Genomic DNA, 22,764 nt, shown 5'->3' on the forward strand with positions numbered 1-22,764 from the left:
AGTGGGTAGGAGCTTTAAGGAAGGATGATCTGAGTTCAAATCCATCATTAGACATTTACCACCTATGTGACCCCAGATTGTAAAGTCCTGATCGTCTCTCAATTATAATCCTTCTCTAGGAGGAGGTTTCTTTTCTCTGTGAATCCTTTTGTCTGTGTGCAGGTTTCTTGGGAGACTTCTGGAGCCTCCAGCCAGCCTCTTCTTCTACTTCCTGAATCCTGGCTCTGAATCTCCCTCAGCTCTTGTCCTTCCCCAATCCAGACTACTTGTCCAGGCCCAATCTTGTCTTCTTTAATCCTTGCAGAGAATGGGCTTGTGAGAATGCAGGGGCTTGTGGGAAATACTTCAACCAATGAGCTTTCTCCTTTTTAAGGTGTAAACTCCTTTAAATATGTAAACTCCTTTTCAGAAGTAAACTAACTTTTCAGAGTTCAGAACTCCTTTTAAAGTTTTGAACTAAAGGTGTGAATTCTGAGCTAGAGAATTGTTTAGACAACCTAAATTATCACCTTGTAATCCTAACACCAAATGCTTTAATCTTCTGGAGAAAGAAATGGAAAACCATTTCAGTATTTTTGTCAAAGAAACCCCTTAAGCAATACCCTTATGCTGTGGTTCATGTGGTCCCAAAGAGTCAGTACACATATATACATACATACATACACACACACACACACACACACACACACACACACACTTCTACACTCATTATTTCATTATTCATTAGTAATAATTCTGGCATTTATTTTGTGTTTTATCATTGTCAAATATTTTAAAATGTTATTATTCCATTTCAACCTCACAGTAGTCTTAATATTTCTATTTTACTGACCCCATTTATAGATAAGGAAACCGAAGCTCAGAGATATTAAATGATTCTCCAAGTTCACACAATAGATTAGTAAAGAAATTGGATTTGAATTCAGGTTTGCTGTCTCTGGGATCAATGATTTTACTTCTATATCACAATATATTTGAAACAAAAAGAGAAAACAACAAGTTTTTTTAATGTTCTTGCCCTTTGCTAGAGGAATAAAGCAAGGGTATGTAAGATCTTCAGATAAAATCATTTTCTCAAAAGAGGAGCCTTCTTTCATGTTAGAATGAGAAAAAAATTAAATATAGACAAACAGATAAAAAGGATGTATACCATTTTCAAGGTAATTTACTTTCAGTGCTTACTTTTTTTTTACTTTATTTTCAATATTAAATCCTGTAAAATCTCTCCTGATTTTCTGAGTAAGATTGTCCAAAGTACACATGGATTTGGTTATAAAATGTACTTTATTCCTCTTTTCAAAACAAAAAAAAAAAGTCAAGAAAATATCTGGAAATGCATAAAATAGCCTTGATAGTAACTAGAAGCTTTTTACAACATATTATAATAATGCAGTTTTATAAGGAATAAGTGCAGGGCTTTAAATCAAACACCCACACGGCAAATTAAAGAAAAGAAAATACTCATTTTCTGTTTTAAGAAGTGCATAAGAGCTGTAACAATCATGCTGTCAGGGAGAACATGGATGAAAGAGATGTATTATAGTGAAATCCTATAATAGTTTTATTTGTTGTTCAGTTTGCTAGTATCAAGGGGGAAAGGGGGAAGGACAAGAAAGGAAGAAGTTAGTGAAACCTAGTTCTATGAATGCTTATATGACCTTAAGTCATGTTAAATGAAAATGTTTGAAAGAAACATTGTAAAATAAATCTTAAAAAGGTGCTTGCATGTGATCACCCGTGTGATCATGTGAACACAAGAAATAAAATCTATTAAACATATCCATTCTTCCTTTGCATCTGTTTGATTGATTTTACACTTGGGTCACTTTTATGAGTTCCTCTACTGTATGATTTGAAGAAGTTATTGAACAATTCATTGACCAAAAATACCTTTGACTTCTAATAATCATGAGACCTTAAATTTTTATCATTACTTATTGATTCCTTAAGATAAGCAATTTTCCCCCTTAGAAATGCACATAGTATATCAGAGATCTCTCATATTTATTTGTCTCATAGGTAGTATACAATTTTACAGCAATGATTTTATGTTAATGAGGAATATATTATTAGATTGTTTTCTTTTCTGACAATTGACATGGAAATGGGAATTATAGTCCTAGAATTTGGGGTTTTGAGGCACTATGGGGACAAGTAGTTGAAAAGACAATGTGAACAGAGGATATAAAAATAGCACATGGAAGAGTAAGAATGCATGAGACAATTAAGTGTTTTTCTTAGGTCTGTCTTAATTCTTTATTAAACTATAAAGTATTAAAAATCAGGACCAAAATAAGTTTTACAGCTAAAAGTGCAATGTTTCTTCATTTATGTAGGGATAGTGACTTAGTCTGGGATTTTAGTGGTATAAGATATTTCCAAATGAATTAACTCCCTTTACCAATGCAGCTTGCTTTTTTCTCTGGAATTTTTAGTCTTAGAGTAGAGATGTCCAATATCTACTAAACAGATACATGAGACTCACAACATTCCTGAAGGCTTCCTGAATCAGATTTAAATGTAATATGGAAATACTTAACAAAATCAATAAAATACTATACATGAATAATATTATTAATATGTGGTTTTCTAAGTCAATATGTGGACCCACAGGGATCTTCATGTATAATTTAATGACCCCCATTTCTATTTGAGTTAGGCACCACTATTCTAGAACACTGAGAGATTATTTAATTTGTTCAGAATCACACAGTCAGCTTGTGTCTGCAGCAAAACTTCAACTCATTTAGATTTTTCTGTTTTCCTGATTGACTCAACTGGTTCCCTTGCCACTATGCCACATGGCTTTTCTAAATATTTGAAATAATTAATACTTTTTCCCCTACTTAACTGGGTTGTATTAGATATGGTAATGCATGCAAAATGCTTTCCAAATGTTAAGGTATATTTATTAGCATTATTATTACTAATACCTAATATTCACATAACATTTTTAAGGATTATGAAGCCATTTACATATGCTTTCTCATTTATTCCTCACTACAACATTGTGAGATAGGTATCTATAGAAACTATGCCCAAAAAGTTATCAAACTGTGCATACGCTTTGATCCAGCATTACTGCTATTTGTCTTATATCCCAAAAAAATACTGAGGAGGGGAAAGGGACTTGTATGTGCCAAAATGTTTGTGGCATCTCTTTTCATAATGGCTAGAAACTGGAAGATGAATGGATGTCCATCAATTGGAGAATGGTTGGGTAATTTATGGTATATGAAGGTTATGGAATATTATTGCTCTGTAAGAAATGACCAGCAGGAGGAATACAGAGAGGCTTGGAGAGACTTACATCAACTGATGCTGAGTGAAATGAGCAGAACCAGAAGATCGCTGTACACTTCAATGTTGTATGAAGATGTATTCTCATGGAAGTGGATATCTTCAACATAAAGAAGATTCAACTCACTTCCAGTTGATCAATGATGGACAGAAACAACTACACCCAGAGAAGGAACACTGGGAAGTGAATGTAAATTGTTAGCACTACTGTCTATCTACCCAGGTTACTTATACCTTCAGAATCTAATACTTAACGTGCAACAAGAAAATGGGGATTTACACACATATATTGTATCTAGGTTATATTTTAACACATGTAAAATATATGGGATTGCCTGTCATGTAGGGGAGGGAGTAGAAGGAGGGAGGGGATAATTTGGAGAAATGAATAGAAGGGATAATGTTATAAAAAATTACGCATGCATATATACTGTCCAAAAAATTGATAATTATAAAATAAAATTAAAAAAAGATAGTTGGTCCTTTAAGAGGAACTTTAGATACCTTTTTTCCAAGAATCCATCTCCAATTATATAACAGTCTGTTTATCTTTAATGGAGACCAGTGTGTAAAATTTGGACCCATGGCTAATAAAATTTGCCACTCTGGGATGGTTTCACAGCACACATTAACTTGTGCATTAGTATAAAAGGTGTATATCTTGTCAGGTCTTATCCAAGATAATTGTACTACTCGTTTAATGGCCTTTAATAAAATTCTAGCCACAAGCAGAGGGTAAGAAATAAGGCTTTGTTCTGCTTGTACTGGAAGGGTCACCCACTCTCTTATACTGTCTCCTTGATGAAGGACTGCTGTGGGTGCCTCTTGTGTAGCAAAAACTGATATTTCCAAGTGTTTTTGAGTGACTCTTTCAACAACATTTCATAAAGCCAGTTCAACTTGTCTCAAAGTCTCTTGAGCTTCTTTTGTAAACTGGCGTGGTGAGTTTAAAGCACTGTCTCCCCTTAAAATGTTATATAATGGTTGCAATTGACAGGTAGTCAATCCTAGCACGGCATGCATCCATTGGATATCTCCTATCAATTTCTGGAAGTCATTTAAGGTGTTTAGCTTCTCTGTTCTTAAGGAGAGTTTCTGTACTGTAAGCAACTTAGGATATATTTCATATCCTAAATATTGAAAAGGAGCATGTCAGAAACTTTTCTAAGCTATGTGCAATTTATAATTCCTTAGTGTTTCTGTGTTTTTTTGTAGATATGCTTATAACATTTATTCCTCAGGTGCACATCCCACTATATCATCCATGTAATGTAATAACATTACTTTTGGAAATGTTTTTCTTAATGGAATAAGAGCAACAGCAACATACATTTGACACATAGTAAGGCTGTTTTTCATTCTCTGTGACAAAGCTGTCCATTCATATCTTTTATAAGGCTCAGCTAAGTTAATGCTGGGCACTGAAAAGGCAAATCTTTTCATATTCTCCTTATCTAGAGGGATAGAATAGAAACAATCCTTAATGTGTATAACCCACAGAGGCCATTCTCTAGGCAATTGAGTAGGAGATGGAAGTCCAGGTTGAAGAGTTCCCATAGTTTCCATCTGTTCATTTACCTTTCTTAAATCAGTTAACATCCTCCATTTTCCAGATTTATTTTTTACAACAAATACTGGGGAATTCCAAGGACTTAGAGAAGGTTGTAAGTGTCCTTGGTCAAGTTGTTCCTGTACTATGTCTAGTAAGGCCTGAATTTTATCGCTACCTAAGGGCCACTGTTCTATCCACACTGGTGTATAAGTTTTCCATTGGATAGGAATAGGTGAAAGTGGTGGCAGGCCTTCAAAAGCAGCCCTGCCTAAAAAACCGAAGTACTCATTTTTAACCCTAATTGCTGTAAAATGTCTCTTCCCCATAGATTGATGGGGTTTTTTCCTGTTTTGCCTTCAAATATCCATCTCAAAAGGGTAGAACTAACTTCAGCTGCTATTGATCCTTCTACCCCAGACATGGGGTAGATGTCTGCCTTAGTCTTTGGCCAGTGACTGGACCACTTGACACCTCTAATGACTGCGCGATCTGCACCTCTGTCCACCAGGCCTTCTAATGGTATGCCATTTATAAGGTTGGTGAGCATATCGATTAGCTGTCACAGCTGCTGTCCAGTATATTCCTGGGTTTTTCTGCGTGGAGTCAGAACGTGGGTGACTGTCACCAGAATTCTTATTAGGGGTCTGTATAAATAAACCCAATGCTACTATTTCCCCTGATTGATGTCACACATTGTCTATCTGTGTTAGTGACTGGGATATTATCTACACACTCCCCAGTTTCCCACATCAGTGTATGAATGAACACTGTTTTGTAAGTACCTCAGAGTGGAATACAAGATATAAAACTAAGGTGGATGCTCTCTCACTTGCTCTTAAAGTTCCTTAAAGAGCTGATTATATATATATATATATATATATATATATATATATATATATATATATATATATATATATGTATGTATGTATATATATATTAGAAGCTACAAATTTTATTTGGGCTGTGGCAGTTCTTTGTACCACACCTATTGAATAGGTCGAATCAGATATTATATTTGCATCTCCTGGATTATAAGCTAGCCAAAACATTACAAAACCTGAGTCTAGGAAGTTCAATTACTAGAGGATGGACTGAAGTAGAAGAGATTATAAGTAAAAGCTAGCAGGATTGCATACAATCCATTCTGCTGAGGGGACTGAAAAGGAGTTCTGACTATTCTCTGTATAGTTAAATGAGAATATATAGCACAAATGTTATGTTTGGATGTATCTGTAAAGAAAGTTGATCCTTTAAGAGGAACCTTAGAAACTTTTTCTTCAAGAATCCATCAACAATTATGTAATAGCTGGATTATCTTTAATGAAGACCCGTGAGTAAAATTTGGACCTGTGGCCAATAAAATTTGCCACTCTGAGAGGGTTTCACAGCATATATTAATCTGTGCCTTGGTATAAAAGGTGTATTTCTTATCAGGTATTATCCCAGATAATTGTCCTGCTCACTTAATGACCTTTAATAAAATTCTAGCCCAAGTACTGGTAAGGGCTAAGGTTTTGTTCTGGTTGTGCTGGGAGGAGCACCCATTTGATCACCCTGTCTCCTTAATGAAGAACTTCTGTGGGTACCTCATTTACAGCAAAAACTGATATGTCTAAGCGTTTTTTGAGTAACTCTTTCAACCACATTGGATAAAGCCAGTTCAACTTCTCTCAAAGCTTCTTCAGTTTCTTTTGTAAGCTGCAATGGTGAGTTTAAAGCAGTATCTCCCCTTAAAATGTTATTTAAAGGTTGTAATTGATTGGTCATTAAACCTAACACTATATGCATCCATTGGATAGCTCCTATTAATTTTTGGAAGTCATTTAAGAAGTCTTTCTCAAAATGTTCTTAAAAGTAATGGTTTCTCTCTGGTTATCTTCAATTTATCTTGCATATATTTCACACATAAATGCTTATATATTGTCTCCTCCATTAATGATGAGTTCCTTAAGAGTAGGCAGGATCTATCATATTCTGTGCCCAGGGCAACTAGGTAGAACATTAGATAGATATTGCCAGGAAGACTTGAGTTCAAATCTGGCATCAGATACCTAGTAGCTGTGTGATGCTAGGTTAGTCACTTAACTGTGTTTGCTTAAGTTTCCTCACTTGTGAAATGAGCTAGAGAAAGAAATTGCAAACGATTTTAGTATCTTAACCAAAACAAACAAACAAAATAAAACCACAAATGGGGTTACAGAGCATCAGATATGAGTAAAATTTCTGAAACAACTAAATGATAATGAATGCTATTGACTCTCTGACTTTCTTAATGAAAATTCGAGACTCATGCAATTAAAAAAAACTTTATGTGTTATACTTTAAATCCTTCTTCTGCATTATTTTGTAAGTATTACTCCACTATTTTTTAACTGTAAAGCTACTTTTGGTTTCTGATTTTGATCCAATGCTGTCCATTAGAGTTTTGTGTTGCCCATTTGAAAACCATAAAATCAATACCATACAAAAGTTTTTTTTTTCCCCCCAACAAAATGAGTCTAGGATAAAATCATGTGCAATTTCATTATAGCCCTTTGTTCTCTATTTTTAATAAATAAATAATGATTCATCATTATTGGGTAGTCACTCAAGCTAAGACGTTTGCCTCTATATACACACATACACACACACATACACACACACACACACACACACACACACACACACACACACACACACACACATATATATATACACCACTGTATCTGGCCTACATCTGTTCAATTTGTTCACAAAATATTGTGAGATATTCTGCCAAATATTTGAAATTTTTATATTGCATGCCTGTGCAATTCACTTGGTCAAAAGAAATCAACTGTGTCAAAATGAGATAAGGTTAGACTGAATGTCTTTTAGTAAATCACTTCTAGTTTGTAGTAAAAATCATTACCCTAAGGGATCACAGACTATCTCTTTAATAATCTTTTCTAGATATTTTAAAACCAGAAATCGAAAGGAAGTTCATCCATCATAAACTGAAGTATCAATCTTCTTCTTTGTGAAAATTGGTTCATTTGCCTACCTCTAGAGTTTTGGAACCTCTTTTGTTCACCATCATTCCTTAAAGATAATTTACAGAAAATCACCAATCACATCTGCAGTTTTGTACAATACCCTCAGACATACCTTGCCTGGACTGGTGACTTGAAGTAATTTAGGGCACTTGATGTTCTTCTACTATCTGCTCAATTATTTGAGCTTCAATTTTTCTCTGAACAATTTTTGTTTCATCTTTCTTAGTCTAAAGTTCATTCTCCTTTATATTTTTCTTGCCTTCTTTGCAGCTAAAACCTCCCATTTCCCGTCTCTCCTTGCTAAAAACCAGTGGTATTTCTAAGGATGGCACTTGATGCTAAGTTCTAAAGGGATAAGTTAAGTGTGACAAGGCATGTTAATTGCAAAATGTTATATACAATGGAAAATGGCATCTAAAATGACAGATAGGAAAATTGAATATTATTTTTTTAGTCAATGCTTAGGATGGTCTGCTTGGGTGAAGAGCCATGATGCTATTGCTATTTTACTTTTTTTTTTTTTTTTCCTGCTTCACAGACAGGACTGATGGTTGAAATCAGAGAGCAGCAAATTTTCAAAGATCATAAAAAGAAAACTACAAAGGTTGTCATGGAAATAGTAGAATGCAGATAAAAGATTCTTGATATATTTTTTAAAGGTTGAGCATTGCTGGTAAAGATGAGAGAAATAAGCATGGCTTAAAAATATTTAGATTTACTATCAACATGCTAAAAATTATTCAATCCTTCTTATTCTGCCTTATAGTAAAGCAGAATTGATAGATAATTTAATTACATTGTTAAAGAACAAAGATTTTAGAAGAAATAAAGAAATATGGATAATCTAGTCCGCTGATACATACATATATTTATTAATCATTTTATCTAGAGTGTTTTAGTTTGCTAACTCATTGCTTTGATATATTTTAATTTTATTTCTTTAGAAGCATGAATCAAGGACAAGAAGGGACTTCACATATCATTTAATTCAAGATTCTTATTTTGTAGATGATAAAACTGTCATTCCTAGATTATAATGTGATTTCCCCAGTATAACACAGACATCAATAAGCTCCTGAATGAGGAAGTGAAATCACATAATTCCAATATAATTTAATAAATGCCTGGAGTGATCTTAAAGGTGTATGTATACACTCAAAGAACCTTGGATTTTGAAAAAAGATTTTAATATATACAGGCTATTTCTTCCCTTCTCACCTCTATATTTTCACTTAGGCTCATTGCATTAAAAGTTGTTTATTAAGCAACATAACATAAAACTACAAATAAATACATAAATAATGTACTTATAAAATACATTTTATGTCCATAAATAAAATAAAAATAAAAAATATTATAAAATACATAAAATAATATTATAAATAATGCATAATACAATAAAATGAATACATATGTAAATATTTTAACAAAATATAAAATACATAAATTACAAATAATAAAATAATTCATTAAAATATATTAATAAAATAAAAATACATTTATGTCCATTTATACACAATTCAATACATATATGTGCAAACATATCTTTCATATGAATACATGCATATTATTTTGCTTTCAGAATCTGAATGCTACTTGGGTAGACAGCATGAAAATGGTTAAATAAATATACCAAAAATTTATGGAGGGACAAAATAATTAAAATAGGGGATGGGAAATGAGGAAGTATCTGTGGAATCTAAGCTGAGTTTTAAAGTTTGACAAAAATTTATGCAGAAGAAATAATATACATGCCTAGGAATAGCCAATAGTCAGATTTAACTAGAACTCAGAGAAAAATGCTGAGGGAGTATTATGTACTAAGAAGGGTTTTTTTTTTGTTGTTGTTGTTATTTTTTAAATTAGTTTAAAAAGGTTTCATAAAGAAAATAGTATTATTCATAGAGTCTTTCCAAGTTCCTGGGCTATTATTGCTCTCACTTCTTCCATCCTTAATTTTCTCCTAATATCTTGTGTTGTAATACCACTGAAAGTTCACTAGATATTCCTGTACTCCCCCTCTTAGAGAGTCATGTCTTTAAAATACAATACATTTTAAAGAAAAAAAATGAATAAGGAGAGAAACAAAAACAGGAAACAACAGAAAATGGTAATCACATATACACATATGCACACACACACACACACACACACACACACACACATATACCCATAGAAATTTATTTTCTCAATCAATCCCACTTCATCCATTGCAAAAGAGAAGAAAAAAGTAAATACATTCTTCATAGTATGTAGTGAAAATAAAACAAATTCCCTCATTGTATATATATATATATATATATATATATATATATATATGTATATATATAAACACACACACACACATGTTCTGCTGGTTAATCACATCAGAGCCTGAACTTCTAAAGACTCTCTGGGTGTAAACTCAGCTGCCATCATGCCCCATCTGTCTTTTGTATGATATCTTGGAGCTGGGCTCTGCCTCTCATTTCCCTGGGTCAATTTACATTCTGAGGCCCAGTGGAAACCCTTGTGGCATTCTGGAAATAGGGTTTTAAGTCTTCTCCCACCCTGTCTTCTCACTCTATCTCTGTGCCTACACTGTTCTTTCAGATGTCCAATTTTTCCACACTGAAAACATTGACAAATTTCTCTAGAAGTCCCTTATCAAGAGGGACCCTGTCTTTCCATGTTCATCATAGTCTGGGTATAATAAGCACTTGTGCCAACTGTGGACCATCATCTTATGATCTCCTCTAAAGTAGCATCTTTGTGTAGTCCCCATATAATTCTTCTGCAAACCTCATTGGCATTTTCCTTACTAGTTGTCTTACCATAATTTTTGGAGCTGCATTTTCTCCAATAGTTCTTGTGACATCTGTTTTCAGATGTCTCACAAAATCCACAAATGGTTCATTGGGACCTTGCTCTATTTTTGTGAAGGCTTCCCCTTGATCTTTTTGTCTGGGGAGGGAACCCCAAGCTTTTGGTGCAGCAGTGGCGATCTGTTCATAAGCTGTTATGGGGTAATTAATCTGTGCTAAATTCTCTGCATATTCAGCCTTCACCTGTTAGTTGGTCAAAAGTGATTTGTATGTTAACTCCAGTTTGCCTATTTCATTGGCCTTGTATCCTAGATAATTCATGATACTCTGAAAGCCACAGCAAGTTTTGTCGTAATTCTAAACTTATCCTTGCTATGGATTTCCAATCACAAGAGGTTAAATTGAAATCTGCTCTCTCTCCATATAGAAGATGTCAATGGTTAGAGCCCTTTTAAATTTTTTGTTCATTTTTTCAGAGCAGGTATCGAGGAAAACAAATTGTCAAGAGAAACAATTGGTCTGTTTCTGTGGGGGGGAGTGGGAGGGGGGGTTGGATGGTGTTAATGGTGACAGCAGCCAGGCACTAACAGGGCAGAGGCTGTGCTCAGTCCACACTCTGAGGCTCTAAGAATGTGCTGAGTCACTCCAGGTGGGGGTGGGGGCAGTTGGGTCCAGAGAGACTCTAGCTTTCCAGGGTTTTATTCTTCACCTCTGGTGTTTACACCCTCTCCGATGCTCCTGGCCTTGCTGCCAAGATGGAACATCCACACTGGGGTAAAAGTATTTTTGCAGAAATGGAAGAGATCGCACCCCTCCCCCCTCAGGTCTGAGCTGTGTGAGCTGCCTGCCTCGCTCTCGCTCTTGCTGCTTAACCTCAGTCTGTGCCCAGTCGGTTCATCCCCTCCCCAAGCGAACACAGATCTTTTCTGGTGAATTTCAAGGATGTCTTCTGTTGGTAATTAATTGTGTTTTGTTTTGCTTTGTTTTGTTTTGTTTTCCAGTCAAGCATTAATTCTGAGGCTTGTCATGAAGTAAATTCTGAGAGAAAATGCAGAGCTCAAGCATCTGTGCACCTCCTCTCTGCATCTTGGCTGGAAAGTCCTATAATATATAAGTTACATGATACTTTTTAGTACTTAAAACATTCTCTGGGCTTTAACACTTTCTCATCTTGATCAAGCCAATATTGATAGGCAGAAATAATATCTAGACACCTTTTCTACCATGTCTTTCACTCTGTACTAGGAACCACTTGAAGAACAAACACCCTCCTTGAGTAGCCTCTCTCTCCCATAGCTGCCTAGAGGTAAATAATAAATTCAACACTGTAGTGAGCTAAGGTACAGAAATAACTTAACTGAAAGTAAACATTTCTAAATGTTTACATCTTATTATTCTCCATGATTTCAACTACTCCTACCTTGACCATCAGGAATGATAAGAAATACATGTTGTTGCATGCTCTCTCACCCACTTTTCACAGGGCTTAACAATCACATCAACATTAACATTGTTGCAGTAAAATTGGTAATATTTTATTCTACTGTGGCTCTATATGGAATTCCTATCATTCTGAGAGTGTAGTAATAAATTAATAAATCCTTGCTGTTACTTCTTATGTTGACAGCTCATTTACTGACCACTATTCCATGTACCTTTAAACCCTCTCACTTTTCTTACCTTTTCATTATGCCTTCTAGAAACCTTGTTATTTTGCTAATCAATTGTCCTGCATATAACATGCTTGGTATGCCACTGAACAAGTAGACCAATTTAGGCAGAATTATCATTTTGATTATATTTGTTCAGCCTAGCCATGAACAATTGATATTTTCAATTGCTTAAATCTGATTTATTTTTGTGAGAAGTGCTTTGTAATTGTGTTCATATAGTTCTTAAGTTTGTCTTGGCAGGTAAACTCCTAAATAGTTTATTTTGTCTAAAGTAATTTTAAATATAATTTCTCTTACTCTATCTTGCTGATGGGCTTTGTCAATAATGTATAGATATTCTGAACATTTGTGTGGGTTTATCAAATATTCTGTAACTTTGTTAAAGCTGTGAATTGTTTTGAGGAGAATTTTGGATGATTTTTCTAGCATTCTCTTAGTATATCATCATATCATCTGCAAAAATATTAGTTTTATTTACACATTGCCTATTCTAATTCCTTTAATTTATTTTTCTTTTCTTATTGCTAAAGCCAACATTTCCAGAACAATGTTGAATATTAGTGGAGATGATGGGCATCCTTGTTTCACCTCTGATTTTATTGGGAATGCATTCAGCTTCTCTCCATTACAAATAATGCTTTGCTTATTATTTTAAGAAAAGCACCCTGTATCCCTATGATCTCTAGTATTTTTTAATAGGAATAAGTGTTGTATTTTTTTCAAAAGCTTTTTTTCTGTATCTATTGAGATTATAATATGATTTCTGTTGTTTTTGTTATTGATATAATGGATTATGCAGGCGACAGTTTTCCTGATATTGAACCAATCCTGAATTCTTGGTATAAATCCCACTTGGTAATAGTGTAATATTTTGTTGATAAATTGCTGTAATCTCTTTCCTAACATTTTGTTTAAATTTTTTGCATCAACATTCATTAGGGAGATTGATCTGTTATTTTCTTTTTCTGTTTTGGCTATTGAGGTTTCAGTATTAGTGCAATATTTATTTCTCTCATAGAATAAATTTTCGGTACTCCTTTGCCTTTTTTTATTGGGTTACCTGAAGACCATGACTAAAAAAAAGAGTCTGGATAGCATTTTATAACAATAAATTTTACATTGTCTGCAGTGGATCTCTTTTTTTTGCCAATGAGTTATTTCACATTTTCCTCCATTTTTTTTTTTCATTCTTTTTAATTTGTTTAACTGAGTCTTACTGTCTCACAAAGTCATTACCTTACTTACATGTACTCTATACTGGATTTTAATGTATGATTTTCTTCAGTTAGTTTTTGTATTTCTTTCTTTCTTTCTTTCTTTCTTTCTTTCTTTCTTTCTTTCTTTCTTTCTTTCTTTCTTTCTTTCTTTCTTTCTTCCTTCCTTTCTTTCTTTCTTTCTTTTTTTTCCCATTTGGTTTATTCCACTGTTTAAGTAGTTGTACTCTTCAGGCAATTTTTTCCTTCTTTTTCATACCTTTTACTTTATCATGCATAGTCATGGTCAAGGTTCTTTTCTGTTTCTTGCTCATTGTCTTTCCTTTTGTTTTGGTATTTTCTCTTTTTACTTTTAGAACTATCCCCAACTTCCTGTGTAATTCTGACCTTGTCTTTAAGCCAAGGATCCCTTGTTTTTGTAAGGGGTAGATTTGCCTTCTCTGTTCTGGAAACAGCCTGGTTTTCCAGAGTTTTCATTCTGAGCTGGCCCCACTGATTTGCCCCTCTACTGAGCCAGAACTGAGGGGCTTAGCCACTGATTTGCTGTGATTAAGAGCTCTCACCAGCTTTCTCAGAGTCTATCTGACCTGGGCTGAACACCTTTTTCCCTCCAGTGAAACTAACCTTTCTTTAAGTTGTTTCAGTCTATATTGAAATAAAGAGTGGCTTTATTCCATCAGACTGTGTTCAGAAGTTTGGGTTTATGTGGCTTTTGAGAGAAGCTTGGAGAGCTAAAGCAGCTCCTTTGCTTTACTATGCCATCTTGACTCAATCTCCAGAATTCAGGCCTGCATTTTAATCTTATTTTATGCTCCTTTTTGTATGATTTCAAGCAAATCACTTAATCTCTAGATGTCTTAGTGTCATCTGCAAATTGGAGTTATAAATTTGCTATCAGTGTTGGTCTATAAAAGTATACTTAAACTGTAAAGCATCAGTTAAATGTAAGATGTTTAATATTATTTTCATTCTCTGGCAATGAGCATGTATTAACATTTTTTTCATTTACATCTGTTTCAATGAAAAGGTTTGATCCATGAATTTCCCAGGTTAGCTATACAAATCACCCTTCCTTTTAAAACAACTTACTGATACATGATATATGGGTCAACTCAAGCTAGGATTTTAAAATTCATTCCAATAGATTAATTTGAAGACAACACAACCAACTTAAAGTTATCTAGGCAATAGGAGCAGTCCCGTGTGTGTAATTCAGTTCTTTATGGCTGGGATTGCCATAATTATTTCTGCTGCCTTCTTAACTTTTGCATCCATATAGAACATAAGGAAAAAGTGGAGGAGCATCAATGAAGTAGTAGAACCAAGATGTTAGCAAGCAGACCTTTCTGTGACCTCTTCTGAACTTCTCTTACACCAACAGCAGACTAAGCCTCTAAACTGGTTTTGGAGTGACAGAATCCACAAATATTTGGAGTACAACACATTTCCAGAAGAAGATACTTTAAAAGAATTTCAGAACAGGTTGGTCAGGGGGACAGTCTGCCAATCCCAAACTACAGTGTAGGAAACCCAGGTCAAGGAGCCAATATGAGGAACCAGAGCATTTTGGAGTCTGCACACTAGGGAATCTTTTGTAAGGCTCTTAAGCCTGTCCTGGCTGCAAACAGGTAATTAGCAGATTTGCTGCAAACACCAAAAACACATAAAACATGCAAATTGAAAATCACTGAGCCCAGAATAACATGGGACCTGATCACAATTTTCCAGCATTGGAAGTCAATCAGAAACACTGGCCCCAGGGAAAACTAAAGTGGCTGTTACCCCTTTGCCTTAAGAATAGATCTCAACCCTTTAAAAATGAGCAAAAAAAGCAAAAAAACTCTGAAAACTTTTATGGAGAGAGAGAAAAGACCTCAAAACCTGAAGTTGCTAAAGGCAAATAAACTCTAGATGAAGCCCTAAAAGGAGATATGAGATGGGTGCCATTTCAGCATGCTTTCTTAGAATACTTCAAAAAAGATCTTAAAAGAGTTAAACAAAAATAGGGAAAGTAAATGAGATCTTTGGAAGAGAGTATGGAAAAGAAAAAAAAAAAAACAGAAATGAAGAAATGGAAAAAAAAAGCATAAAACTCTTTGCAAAATAGATAAGAAAAAGATGCCAATTCATTAAAAAACAGAATTTGTAAAATGGAAAAATACAATGAACACAACAATTCAATTGGCAAAATACATAAGGAGCTAAAAAACTGAAGAAAACAATACACTCAAAATTAAATTGAGCTAATGGAACTGAATGATTCAATAAGACATATATAATCAGTCAAACAATGAAAAAAATAGAATAAATATTAAATACCTCCTAGGAAAAACAACTGAGCTGGAAAATATGTGTAGGAGAAACAATCTAAAGATTATTAGATTTCCTGACAGCCATGATTAAAAAAAAAAAAAAAAAAAAAAAAAAAAAAAAAGAGCCTAGACATTATTTTTAGACAAACTAGAACTATTCCTAATAAGATCAGGGCTGAAATTTACTATTCAATATTGTAGTAAAAATGCTAGCTTTAGCAATAAGAGTTGAGAAAGAGATTAAAAGAATTAGAGTAGGTCATGAGGAAACCAAATATTACTCTTTGCAGATGATATGATGATATATGTAGAGAACCCTAAAGAACCAATGAAAAAAACTACTGGAAACAATTCACAAATTTAGTAAAGTAGCAAAATACAAAATAAATCCACATAAATCATCAGCATTGTTATATATTACACACATTTTATATATTATACATAGCAGCAAGAGATACAAAGAGAAAGTCCATTCAAAATAATTGTTGATAATATAAAATTTTTTGGAATCTATCTGCCAAGGGAAAGTCAGGAACTATATCAACACAATTACAAAATGTTTTCCCCACAAACAAAGTCAGATCTTATCAGTTGGAAACATATCAAGTGCTCATGGGTAGGCCTAGTGAATATAATAAAAATCACAATACTACTTAAATTAATCTACTTATTTAGTACCATATCAATCAAACTCCAAGAATATATTTTACAGACCTAGAAAAAATAATAACAAAGTTCATCTGGAAGAACAAGAGGTTAAGAATTTCAAAGAAATTAATGGAAAAAAAAAATCAATGAAAGTAGCCTAACTGTGCCACACCTAAAACTATATTATAAAGCTATGGCCATCAAAACCATTTGGTACTGGCTAAGAAATAGAGTGGTTGATCAATGGAATAGGTTAGGTTCACAGGACAGACTAGTCAATAACTATAGCAATCAAGTATTTGACAAACTCAAAGACCCCAGTTTCTGGGATAAAATTCACTATTTCTCAAAACTACTGTGAAAATTAGAAACCAATATGGCAGAAACTAGGTATTGACTCACATCTAACACCATAACAAAGATGAAGTCAAAATAGGTTAATGATTTAGACATAAAGAGTGATATAGAAAGCAAATTAGAAGAACATAGGAAGTTTATCTCTCATATCTCTGAAGAAAGAAGAAATTTGTGACCAAAGCAGAAGTGGAACTCAATATTGAACACTAAATAGATAATTTGGATTATACCAAGTTTTTGTACAAACAAAACTAATGTAGACAAGATTAGGGGGGGAAAAAAAGCAATGTATTGAGAAAACATTTTTACATTAAATTGTTCTGATAAAGTCCTTATTTCTAAAGTAAGAATTCAAGCCATTCTCCCGTTGATAAATGGTCAAAGGATATGAATAATTTTCAGATGAATAAATTAAAACCTGTGAAGTCTAGGCTAGCTTCCTGGAGGCTTCAGAATCATCCAGAGTCAGGATAAGCAAAAGTTCTTGATCTTTAGGGGGAGAAGTGAAGAAGATAGACAAAACTTCCAGGAGTTTTACCAAGATTCCTTCCTTGATTCTAGAGTACAGAATCTCCATGAATCTCCACACTTTTCTCCTCCTCCTGAGGCCAAGTGAAGTTCTCTCACCTCTCTCACTCCACCCCTAATCCTTACTTATAACTTACTCTTAACCACAAGCATTTAGCTAGCATCAACTGTCAGAAGAGAAATTCCAAACATATTCTAATAGTCATTGTCCAATAGGTAATTAGCCTTAAGTGCTCAGCTGTCTGATTCAAGGATACCTTTAAGAGTTTCATCCGTTTGCAAAAAACATTTCTAGTCCTATAAAAAGATGCACTAAATTACTATTGATAAGAGAAATGCAAATTAAGACAATTCTGAGAAACCACTACACACACACCTTTCAAATGAGCTATATTGACAGGAAAAGTTAATGATAAATGTTAGAGGACATGTGGGAAAACTGGGACACTGATACATTTTTGGTGAAGTTGTGAATGAATTCAGCCAATTTGGAGAGTGATTTGGAACTATGCTCCAAAATTTATCAAACTGTGCATACCCTTTGATCCAGAAGTGCTACTACTGGGCTTATAACCCAAAGAGATCTTAAAGGAGGGAAAGGGACTGACGTGCAAAAATGTTTGTGGCAGTTCTTTTCATAGTGGCAAGAAACTGGAATCTGAGTGGATGCTCATTAGTTGCATAATGGTTAAATAAGTTAAAGTATATGACTTTTATGGAATAATATTTTTTCTATAAGAAATCATCAGCAGAATGGAGAGACCTACATGAACTGATATTAAGTGAAATGAGCTGAAACAGGAGATCATTATACACATCAACAACAAGATTATGCACTAAATAAATAGATTAGTTTGGGGAGTATTGTCATCTTTATTATATTGGCTTGGCCTATCCACATGCACTGGATGTCTTTCCAATTATTTAAATCTGACTTTATTTTTGTGGCAAGTGCCTTATAATTTTGTTCATATAATTCCTGACTATTCTTTGGTAGATGGATTCCCAAATATTTTATGCTCTCAACATTTCTTTGGAATGGAATTTCTCTTTGTATCTCTTGCTGTTACAATTTATTGGTGATGTATAAAAATACTGAGGATTTATGTGGATTTATTTTTTCTCCTTTTAATTTTAGAATTTAGAATGCAAGTTTGAAATCTTCCACAATTGTAATTTTGTTGTCTGTTTCTTCTTACAACTATCTTAATTTGTCCTTTAGGATAGATGCCATACCATTTAGTGCATATATGTTTAGTATTGATACTGCTTCATTTTCTATGCTACTCTTTAGCAAGATATAGTTTCCTACCTTATCTCTTTTAATTAGATCAATTTCTGCTTTTGCTTGATCTGAGATAAGGATGGCTACCACTGCTTTTTTGGCTTTACCTGAAGCAAATAGATTCTGCTCCAACCTTTTACCTTTACTCTGTATGTATCTCCCTGTTTTAAGTGTGTTTCCTGTAAACAATATATTGTAGGGTTCTGACTTTTGATCCAGTCTGCTATCCGTCTCCGCTTGATGGAAGAGTTCATCCCATTCACATTTACAGTTAAAATTACTAATTTTGTATTTCCTGCCATCATATTATCCCCAGATTATGCTTTTTTCCCTTCAACCTGCTGAACCCCTTTTCCAGTCTTTAATTTATAGATCCCACTTGTGAGGTGCAGCCCTCCCTTTTTAGTATCCCTCCCCCCTCCTTTCAAGTCCCTTCCCTTTTCTTGTACCCTTCCCTTATTCCCCTTTTCCTTTTCCCTTTTCCTCTCCCCCATTTAATGAGGTGAGAGAGAATTCTCTGAAAAACAAATAAGTCAATTATTTACTCTTTGAGCCTACTCTGATGAGAGTAAGATTCACACAATTTTTCTCCCCCTCTCTAAATTCCATCAGATGTGGTAGATTTTCTATGCCTCTTCCTGGGATGTAGTTTCCCTCTTTTTATCACTCCTTCCCCTTTTTCTGATACTACCCCCTTCCCTGTACTACTCCCCTTTTTTATATCAGTAAAATCAAATTATCCATGTGGACTTTCTGTATATCCACAATAGAGATACAGTTCTCAAGAGTTCTTTTTACCTTTTTCTGTTTCTCTTCAGTCTTGTGGATGTAGATCAAATTTTTTGTTTAAGTCTGTTTTATTTTTTCTTAGAAACAAATGGAATTCCTCTGTTTCATTAAATGACCATCTTCTTCCATGGAAGAAAATGCTAAACTTAGCTGAGTAGTTTATTCTTGGTTGCAATCCTTGAACTTTTGCCTTTCAAAATATCAGCTTCCAGGCACTTCGATCTTTTAATGTGGAGGCAACCAGATCTTGAGTGACCCTTATTGTGGCACCTTGATATTTGAATTGCTTTTTTCTAGCTGCTTGCAATATTTTTTCCTTTGTTTAGTAGTTCTGCAGCTTAGCCACAATGTTCTTTGGAGTTCTTTTTTTTAGAGTCTTTTTCAGAAGGTGTTTGATGAATTCTTTCAACGCCTATTTTCCCTTCTGGTTCTATTATGTCTGGACAGTTCTCTTTGATGATTTCCTGTAAAATAGGATCTAGGTTCTTTTTTTTTTATCATAGTTTTTGGGAAGTCCAATGATCCTCAGATTATCTCTCCTAGATCTATTTTCCATTTCTATAGATTTTCACAGTAAGTATTTGACGTTATTCTCCAGCTTTTCATTTTTTTTTTTTTTTGAGTGATTCTTGGTTTCTGAATGAATCATTCATTTCTATTTGTTCAGTCCAGATTTTTAATGAGTTATTTTCTTCATTCACATTTTTAGTTCTTTTTGTATATGCCCAATTGTGTTTTTAAATGAATTATTTTGCTCTATTGAATGTTTTTCCTCTTTAGAGTGTTATCTTCTACTGACTCTCTGCTGTTAACTTCCTTAGGGTTGGATACTCGCTCTTTCTCTGTGTAGAAGGAATCAATCATTTTCTTCAGCTTTTTACTCATTGTTAAAAAATCTTTGGGGGTCTGCCCTTGGGGTAAGAAGTTTATTTATTTACTTATTTACCAGCTTCCTCCCATACCTGATGCATGCAGCGGCTCCTGTGGCTCAGCTAAAAGAGAGCTCTGGGAGAGAGTTCCCCTCTCCCTCCCTGGAAGTGCCTCAGAGGTGATTAGTATGGCTGGGCTGTGAGGAGTGCCCAGTGAAGGACCCTGCTGTGTGGCCTAGCTACTGCCCTGAGATTTAAGACTGAACAATAAAAGCAGCACAAAGCCCAGCCAATATATCCCTTGTGGCGAGGATATCAGCAGCTGATGTGAAAAGCCCCAGCGCTCAAACTGGAAGTGGTTTCCCAGAAACCACGGTCCCTACTTCAAAGGTTGAGCTTCTCTGGGAATTCCGCAGCTGTTAGGGTTCCACAGCCTCAGTCTAACCCCGGCGCTATGTGCATTAGATGTTGCCTCAGGCTGTGTCCCTGCTGTTCAGACTCTTAACTACCCCAAGTTGAAGCCCCGGACAGCAGAAGGCAGCTTCACAGCCTTGCCGAAATCTGTTAGGTCACTTTCCGATTGGGGTGGTTCTAGGATCTGGCTTAATATTTTTAAATGGCTTGATTTCTCTTCTGAGCTGCTGTTTTATAAGCAGAGAAGAGCTAACAGCATGTGCCAGATTCCTCTGTCTCAGTGGCTTCTCTGATCCCAGAGTTCTCCCCTAGCACCTAACTGTCTGTGCTGGCCTTTTTTCTTCCTCCCCTTGTAATTGACCTTTTCTGTAAAACTCCCAGTCCAACCCTGTCTGTGCTGACCTTTTTTTTTTTTTTTTTTTTTTTTTTTTTTTTTTTTTTCCCCTCAGAACCAACCTTTTCTGTTGAAATTCCAGATTCTCTTCAGCTGGTAATTTGTGCTTTTAATCCTTGTGGTTTTTATTAGTCCAGCATTATTTTTGAGGCTGATTTAACTAATTGGTAATGAGGGAAGAAGAGAGCTTAAAAATTTGCGTGTATCTCCTCCACCATCTTGGCTCCACCCCTCCTCTCAATCAATATTGATCAGAGAAATGCAAAGATAACTGAGATACCATTACACACCTGTCAGATTGGCTAAGATGACAGTAAAAGATAATGAATATTGGAGTGGTTTGGGAAATCTGGGATATGGATACATTGTTGGTGCAACTGTGGATCCAGCCATTCTGGAGAGCATTTGGAACTATGTTCAAAAAGTTATCAAATTGTTGACTTCCGGCCAAGATGGCGGCGTGGAGGCAGACAGCTGCTTGAGCTCCTCGTTTTCTCTCAGAACTTACTTCATGACAAGCCTCTGACTTAATGCTTGACCCAGAAAGAAATCCACAAATTATCACCAAGAGAAGACATCCTTGAAAGTCGCCAGAAAAGGTCTGTGTTTGTTCGGGGGAGGGTCAATCAGACTGGGCGCAGACTGAGGGCAGACAGCCAGAGCAAGACAGGCAGCTCACACAGCTCAGACCTCTCTGCCTTTCTGCAAAAAGACTTTTTCCCCAGTGTGGATACTCCGTCTTGGCAGCAAGCTAGGAGCAGCAGAGAGGGTGTAAACACCGGAGGTGAAGATTAAAACCTCAGAAAGCCAGCATCTCTCAGAACCCGGCCACCCCCAACCCCCACCTGGACTGACTCAGCAAGTTCTCAGAGCAAGTGGTGTTTACCAGTTTAATACTGGATAGGAGGGTAAAAGGGAAGGAAAGGGGAAAAGCATAAGCAGGGGTTAATAGGATGGCAAGCAATATAGAATTAGTCCTTCTAACCATAAATGTGAATGGGGCAAACTGCCTCATAAAGAGGAAGCAGTTAGCAGACTGGTTTAAAAGTCAGAATCCTACTATATGTTGTTTACAGGAAACACCTGAAACAGGATGAGACATTCAAACTAAAAGTAAAAGGGTGGAGCAGAATCTATTATGCCTCAGGCAAAACCAAAAAAGCAGGAGTAGCCATCCTCATCTCAGATCAAGCAAAAACAAAAATTGATCTAATTAAAAGAGATAAGGAAGGGCATTATATCCTGCTAAAGGGAAGCATCAATAGTGAAGCAGTATCAATATTAAACATGTATGCACCAAGTGGTGCAGCATCTAAATTCTTAAAAGAGAAATTAAGAGAACTGCAAGAGGAAATAGATAGCAAAACTATAATAGCGGGAGATCTCAACCTTGCACTATCAGAATTAGATAAATCAAACCACAAAATAAATAAGAAAGAAGTCAAAGAGGTAAATAGAATACTAGAAAAGTTTGATATGATAGATCTTTGGCGAAAGCTAAATGGAGACAGAAAGGAATATACTTTCTTCTCAGCAGTTCATGGAACCTATACAAAAATTGATCATATACTAGGGCATAAAAACCTCAAAATCAAATGCAGTAAGGCAGAA

This window comes from Sminthopsis crassicaudata, chromosome 1 (genome assembly GCF_048593235.1).
Source record: "Sminthopsis crassicaudata isolate SCR6 chromosome 1, ASM4859323v1, whole genome shotgun sequence".
Taxonomy (NCBI): Eukaryota; Metazoa; Chordata; class Mammalia; order Dasyuromorphia; family Dasyuridae; genus Sminthopsis; species Sminthopsis crassicaudata.